Source organism: Panicum virgatum, chromosome 5N, assembly GCF_016808335.1.
Source record: "Panicum virgatum strain AP13 chromosome 5N, P.virgatum_v5, whole genome shotgun sequence".
Classification (NCBI taxonomy): domain Eukaryota; kingdom Viridiplantae; phylum Streptophyta; class Magnoliopsida; order Poales; family Poaceae; genus Panicum; species Panicum virgatum.
The window spans coordinates 57,762,766-57,770,395 of record NC_053149.1 but is presented as its reverse complement, the minus strand read 5'-3'; the positions used below and the strand labels follow the sequence as shown (position 1 = coordinate 57,770,395).

The window sequence follows — 7,630 nt, the reverse complement described above, 5'->3', positions numbered from 1 at the left end:
GTGCGCTGAGTTGGGTGTGGACGTGTGGTGTTCGAGTCGGCTGTAGACGATGACGACACGGGCCAACACTCGGGCCGTAGACCGTAGTCTAGATTACAGGCCCATGTTTTTTTTTCAGGGAAAAGTGCTTTGCTTAACATAATTAACTGTGCGGCTAGCTAATCGAGCTAATTCACGAAGCACTCTATTGGGCGCTCTTTCACACACCCACTATTGAGATCTTAGACAACTTTAAACTTAGGCATCATAGTGGATAGCACTTTTCTTATGGTGGTTCTTTGATTGTAACTACTCTCAGCTAATTCGGACATCAAGTTTCAGCGAGCAACAGATAATTTGTACATCATGTTTCTAAGCAGACGAGAGATATGATGGATTGATGTCGTGTGAATACATGGCAAGGTCGAAGCGGGAACAAAGAAAAATATTGAAGCTTAGTCTTCTAGTTTTGTCTTTGTTTATAACTTTCTTTCTTGTATTTATGAATTTCCTCATTTGAGATTTAGAATCTAAAAACTCTTGTAACTCTTATGGCTGTAGTCATTCGTATATAAATGGTCATGGCCAGAACCTTTTCCATAATCTAAAAAAAATACTCCAGCTTATGTACCCAAGGGGTACGAAAACATGTCATTGAAAAATAATCTCCCGTGCTTCATGCTAAGGGTGAGATGCTGGGAATCATCATCTAGTTTGAGGTTTCATTTTATACCCAATGCTTCCAATAAATAGTGTGCTTTTTGCATCCATCGTCTCACAGGAATAGAATGGTATAGTGTTGAGGAAATTTAATAGGCATATTTTTTTATGGGATATGAGTAGGCTTGTTTAGCTATAGTATGTAACATTTTGTTCTAGATTAGATTGTACCTCGATGATGTATCCACCTCTACAGATTTTAAGAGGACTACTCCATCTGTCCCAAAAAAACAAATCATCCTAAAAAAATTAAGATAAATTAAAAAAAGGTAAAATGATAATATTTACCCCTATTTATTATCTATATTTAGCACTAATTGATTCTTACATGCACTTGCACTATTCAAATAGTGTAACATGACTTGTTTTTTGGGAGAAATTTTGAATGCTAAGGTGACTTTCTTTTTGGACGGAGGGAGTATACACTAGAACTGCTATAAGGTCATAAGTACAAAGATCGTGCCTACAATGTGGTAATGGGGAATGTTGGCAACATATGACTACGATAAAAAGCTAACCCGGCTGTTGCATTGATTTGAATCTTGTCCTCAAAAGAAGCAAGCAATGATAACCAGTTGGTTCTGTTGCCATGCCATGGTGCCATACCTTAGGCGCAACACAATTTCATAAACAAAAATGTAGGTTAAATATAAGAGAATATATCAGATGTAAATTAATCTTTTCATGCAAACCGTGCAAAAATCAATCTTGACCACCGGATCAACATCCAAAAAGTCTGCACGGGAGTGAGAGAGAGAATTTATAAAAGTACGATTAGAGATAGACGATTAATTGTAAAATTACCAAATCCCCATGTCTTTTGAATACAATCCAAGCAATCCCGAATGGTGCGCTCAGATCCATACACATGAATCATGATGCTTACTAAAGGCACCCACTCACTGTTTGTTAAGTATTCTCGAAGAACCCGGACTTTTTTTTTATGGAATCAGACCTAGCACTTCGCTGCTGAACCTTATTATACACGGGCCTACTAGTTCCTCCAATCTTCTTTGCGTATTTTGTGGCTGCGAGCTACTCCCTCCGTTCTAAATTATAAGTCATTTTAAGAATTTTGGAGAGTCAAACCATCTCAAAGTTTAATCAAAATTATAAAAAGAAACACAAAAATTTATGACATCAAATAGATATACTATAAAAATATAGCTAATAAAGAATCTAATGATACTTAATTAGTATAATAAATGTTATTATCTTATTATATAAATTTAGTCAAATTTGAAAAACTTTAAATCTCCAAGATTTTTAAAATGATTTATAATTTGGAACGGAGGAGGGAGTAGGGAGTATGGAATAAGCAAGATGGCACCACCACCATTTCCTAATAGGCAACCTGTCCATCACCCGTCATCACAGCATGGTTCGGTTTTGTTTGCTCCTACCGATTGCATCAGCACGATCGGAATCCGGTACGGGCTCGCAAGAGGTGGGCTTCCCTAGCGCGGGCATCCTCGCCAAGAGCCATGTGGGCTTCCCATAACAGGCCGGCCCCAACGCCCAAACTTTTCTACCACGTCGGCTCGAAATCAAGTGCCCGTTCGATCGTCATCCGATGGTTGTGATTCTACCTCACCGCGTACTTGCCGCCCGCCCCACAGACGTTCGGCGCGGAGGCCATGGCCACGAGCGCCCCCCCTCCCCAGTCTCTCTCTCCCTGAGCTCCGGCGGCGGCGCCTGGCCGGCACGCCAGATCCGGCGGCCTCGAGGTCGGCTCATGGCGGCGGCGGCCCGACGGCTGGCGCGGAGGCCATGGCCACGAGCCGCTCAACCCCCCCCCCCCTCCCCCCGCGGTCTCCCTCCCTGAGCTCGGCGGCGGCGCCTGCGCAGCGCGCCAGATCCGGCGGCTTCGATCTCGGCCCATGGCGGCGGCGGCCCGATCCGCGTGGGGCTACGGCGGTGTTGGAGACCCGTGGAGCTCGGCGTGGGGAGGCGGTATGCGGCGCTTCGTGTCGCACATGTCGCCGTCGGAGTCGGCCTGTGCTCGCTCGTCGGCACACCGGCCTTCTCCGCGCCACGGCGGCAGCGTCTCCCTCGAGCTCGGCGGGGGCGGTGGCGTCTCCCCGGCCTCGTCGACCTGCAGAGGGAGGTGATCAAGACCCACGACGCCGTCGTCTCCGACCGACCCTTCTACGTCACCGCGAACATCCTCTCCTACGGCGGAGGAGGAGAGCATGGCTGGCCGCGGATGGGAGCAAGCGCCGGGGAGGCCTTCTTCCTGCTTCACAGACCGGGAGGCCTTCTTCGTGCTCCACAGGCCTTCCTGGCAAACGTTCTTCGTCTTCTGCAACGACGGCAGATCTCAGCCGCACTGGTGTGTTCTTCCGCGTTTCTTTACCTCCTTCTGGGTCTCCTTCACTTTGTCCCTCTTCCCAAGCAGGGAAGTTGCTCTTTCCCACTACCAGATTCTACATCGACTGCTGGATCTAACAGGCTGCTCATATGGTCCTGCGTGTTCTTGTTCATCTGCTTTGTTCTACGCGGTCAGGTATTTTCCCATAAGCAATTTCCTTCCTTTTTGTTGCCTCGTTCCCGGTTAATGCAGATTTGATTTCTTAACTTTTCAGTTTCATTGGAACCTGCGGAAATAGCAGCAAGCAGGATGCCGCTTGGATTATCTACAGCTCTGATTTTGGTATACCCCAGATTCCGTCTCTGAATTTGGCTCCGGGCAGTTAACTGACACATTTTTTAACTGGGCAAAGTTTTCCATACCAGATACCTGTAATTTTCACGTACTACCAGGTCCCCCAAACCTCGAGCCCTCCCCCTTCCCCTAAGCCAGCCAAATGTGTATTTCTCCCCTATAATTCAATGCATTCATAGGTTGCTCTAGCATAGACAGTACATCCTATCATCACCGAATAAAACCAGATTCTTGCTTCGTGTTTCAGAGCCAAAGTTGTTACATTTTCCTCGGCAAATTTTTATCTCTTCAGAGGTTCCCCATCTTCCATTTCGCCGACCTTTTATTTTCTCAATGCTTTAATCTCAGATCTGTATTTCCTTTTACGATAGATGAAGCAGGGTAACAACTGCGTTTTCAGTGAACTAATACTAGCAGGTTTTACCTATTATATGGATAAGAGCAAACATATATGGATGGTGGCTTCCCGTAGGTGGGGTTTGCAAAGCCTGGTTCACCAACGCTCTTTGACTGATTCTACAGGCAGGGTGGATCATCACCAAGCAGATAAATTCTATTTCGGATTCTTATCTATTGGCAGGGCTCTAGAAAATACAGTAACAATGAGGTCATTTTTCTTGTGTAGAATTTTGGAAAGCTGAACTAAGCAATTGGGAGGCGCAGCAATAATGATAGGCTCGATCAATAGGTAAACTAGACAAAACATTGTTCAGTAGTTCTCAAACATGCTCGAAAAATGAGCTCACAACTATATTTCATACAGTTGCTGCTCTGAATCTATGTTTCGAAAAATGAGCTCACAACATAAGGGCGGAGGTTTTTCTAAAACTATTATGCAAAAAAGTAAATATGAATTGTTTGATCTAAGTAAACATGTAATGTTATGCCTGATTTCAATCTGACTTTTGTTCTTAAGGCACTAGAGTAATAAAGTTAATCAGTTGGTTTTTTTTTGTCAGGTCTGTTGAGGGTTGATTGAACCATAGTTTCTGTCAATAGTTTAGTTGTTTATTGATAAAATCAGTATGCATTGATTCTTGCCTCGTCATTAGTATATTCTGTTCTTGTCCAGCATCTCAAATTTTTTATCCCAAATTGATATGCAGTGTATTTATAATGCTCTGTTCCATCATCTACTTTGGATAATTCAGAAAACAATCCCCTATTCTTGCAGATTCATGATAAATCTCTATGTTTAGTGTGATTTGGAGCTACTTTTTTATGCTACATACCATGTAGTGCCTTGTATCCTATGGATGTGCTATTGTGTTTTGCTATCTGGAGGTGATGCGACTTTGCTTCCTAGATTGGACAATTTTGCTATCCTCTTATGATTTTGTGGTCTCTTTTGGCAGGTGGTGAACATGCTCCAAGCTCATGTGCAGGTTTACATATTTTCTAATTTTGAAATTGGAGATTGTAATTTGTAAGTACGTTCTGACGAGCTCATGTGCAGCTTTACCTATTTTATATGCATGGACTGATGAGCTTCTTATTGTTGCTATCTGATGAAATTCTATTGTGCCTTGTTCAGGAAAGTGGCTTCTTCGCCCTGTTGGAGCAGATTTTACTCTTTATTATTCAACCAGAATAGGTAAGTTAGAATGATCGCTAGCTGATGGCAGCTCTTCCCAAAAATGGTTATGCTGCTCCCGCTATTGATTTATGTATTATTGCTCAGTGGGACCTGTTTCCTTGGTGCCACGGGTGATGCTTGTTGGCATGTGATGCAGATTACTTTCATAACGTTTTTTTTTTTTTGGGTTTAGCCAGTGTACATGTCCGAACAATTCTCTTGTCTTGTGGATTGTATGTATGTTCTGCCATGGAAGCCTTCTTGTCCCCATGATGACCTTGCACATATCTTGCAGTTATGTTTGCCCTGTCGATGATCTGGACTAAATAAATGATATTCCAATGCATGCTGTATTAACTACCGCACCAATCCAGTGAACTAGCTGATTAGTACTGTTATTTTGTTATCTTTGTGTCCCGCTTTTGCGCGGCCGCAATCCAGATTTCATTGAAGTCGTAAAGAACAGAGAACAGGTGGCTATCACTCTTATCTGATATGCATTCTCGTGTGTGGAGTTTTTAAGTAAAAATATTCAGTTTGTTATCTTTTTATTGCTCTTGATTTCCTCTTACAAGATTCATCCCTTTGTTCATATTTAGGGAAGAGGAGGATCGCCAGTTTTGGCCCCCGTGTGTATAAGAACTACGATCCTTGTGCTAAAGTCATCCGGAATTAGGCAGAGGAGGTTTCCCCAATTGTGGGTCGGGATCCACTTTTTGAGGTTAGTTTCATCTGTTTTAACCATAGTTCTTATCTCAATTTTAATTTGTTATTTTTTGGTTTACATTCCTTGCAATGTGGACCAATGAAGTCATTTTTCCCTGACCGTAAAAGAGGTGCTAAATGATTGTTTCCTTTTTTTTCATAATATAAAGTTAACCCTGCAAAGCTGAGCACGATGGAGTGAAATTTGCTTGCATCTGGATCTCAGTGGTCTAATATCTTCAGATTTTGTTACCTGTACCCCTCTAAGTTCCTTCATTTGGTGGTGGTGTTGCTAGCCCATATGGTGATGGTTTCAAATTGAATAGCCAATTCAAAACAGTTTGTTGTTCGCAACTGATATTTGGTGTGCTCTCTTATGCAGTCGTCTGTCATGCCTTGCACTCCCATGCATACCCGCTATGGTGGCTATGTGCCTACACTCATCAAGAACACGAAGCTCTGCCTGACAACGGGCACGCTGATCTGGACCATTACGTTCCTATGCACTCTGCCCAACAATGCAAATTCCATCAGAAGACTAGCCACAAACAACGTCCTGTACCAGCTCCTTCCTCCGGCTATGCTCACCCTTGCCGGCGCAATCAAACTCACCCTTCGCTAAGCGCCATGTGGTGGCTGCCTGCTCCTACATCAGACGTTGTGCCCTCAAGAACTAGACCAGCGGTAATAGGCCCGCATGGTCGTCCTTGTCATCACAGGTTCGTTCTCTTTGCCTTCTTTTACTTTTGATCGCTGAAAGTGGCTAACACATTCTGCTCATTTCAATTTTGGTGCCTGTTTCCTAATCGATGCAGATTCCGATTCATGCGCGGCAAAGAGGCCTCCTCCTCAGGCTTCGGCAACAAGAAGGCTGCAGCTTTTGAAGCCATGCCCTGCAACGCAATGCAGGCTAAATAGCTTATCGTTTCTACAGCTGTGTGCGCTCGCCTGTCAGCCGTTTCCATTGACTATTTCCTGTGTATTTCGGCAGTTCTTAGCGTTGTTTCCAAAATTTATGTAACGGACAAGTCTATCCCTTCCAATTAAAACCACCGCCGAATCCGCCGCATCCCTTTCTTTTGCAAGATTTCAATCCAGTGTTATTCGCCGCGCGCCAATGGCGCGCCTCATACACTAGTTCCTTTCATACGAGGAAGCTGCTCCACGTCACACGGATCAGCTCTGAACTGGCAACCCCAGCGGCTCCGGCTCCGCCAGCCTCCTCTCTGCTGCCGCCACAAGCAGCTCGCTAGTTGTTGACTTGTTGGGCGCTTGGAGCTCCCTCTTTTTTTCCCGTTTCGCGAGGCCTGCCCGTCCCCGCCAACACGTCATGGAGAGAGGAGGATCCGATCGGCCGCGCCGGAGGCCGGCGGATTCGGCCGCGTATCTTTCCCGAACCGCGATGCCTTGTTCCGCCGTGGGCATGGCGGCGACACGCTCGGCGTGCGCCCGACTCGTTGCGTGGACGGGCGGGAGACATCGCTGTTCTCCTGCAGCCTGCTGCCTGCAGGGCATCATGCGCTGCGGCGGGATGCTGCGCGCGTCACCAGCGCGAGGAGGAGGCCCTGGCGGAGCTCGGAAGGTGGCGGCGCTTGCCGGTGGGAGGAGGGGTGGGCTGCTGTGGAGGAGGCACGAGGCCGCCGTGGAGGAGGAGGAGGAGGCGCGAGACCGCCGCGGAGGAGGAGGCATGAGCGGAGCTCGGGAGGTAGCGGCGCTGGCCGGTGGGAGGAGGAGGGGCGGACCGCTGCGGAGGAGGCGGCGGCGTGAGGAAAGCGATGGGGAAAGGGTGCGTGGGCGATGGGATAAGAGGAGAGGAGGAAAAAAGAAAAGAGAGAGAAAAAGAAATAGTAGGAGAAAAAAAAGGAAAAGATAAAAAGAAGAAAAATATAGAGAAGGACAATTTAGACATTTTATAATTTCAATCCAACAAGTGAAGCTGTTTTGCCAAACATTTTGCAAAACGGCTCCAGCTCCACCAGAGAAGC

At 45.8% G+C, this 7,630-nt stretch overlaps 1 long non-coding RNA gene across 20 annotated transcripts; it reads left to right on the top strand.

The window, feature by feature from the left end:
* Positions 1–2,318: 2,318 nt before the first annotated feature.
* On the top strand, positions 2,319–6,738 carry LOC120674783. 20 transcript variants are annotated; one of them, XR_005675202.1, is made up of 9 exons: positions 2,319–3,205; positions 3,285–3,352; positions 3,765–4,052; positions 4,720–4,790; positions 4,899–4,958; positions 5,134–5,445; positions 5,540–5,661; positions 6,028–6,364; positions 6,461–6,738. It is a non-coding gene; the product is annotated as an uncharacterized LOC120674783 (long non-coding RNA). The 20 variants fall into 20 exon arrangements; XR_005675199.1 differs by having other exon boundaries at positions 2,320–3,031; positions 3,098–3,205; positions 3,285–4,052; XR_005675201.1 differs by having other exon boundaries at positions 2,321–3,031; positions 3,151–3,205; positions 3,285–4,052.
* The last annotated feature ends 892 nt before the right edge of the window (positions 6,739–7,630 follow it).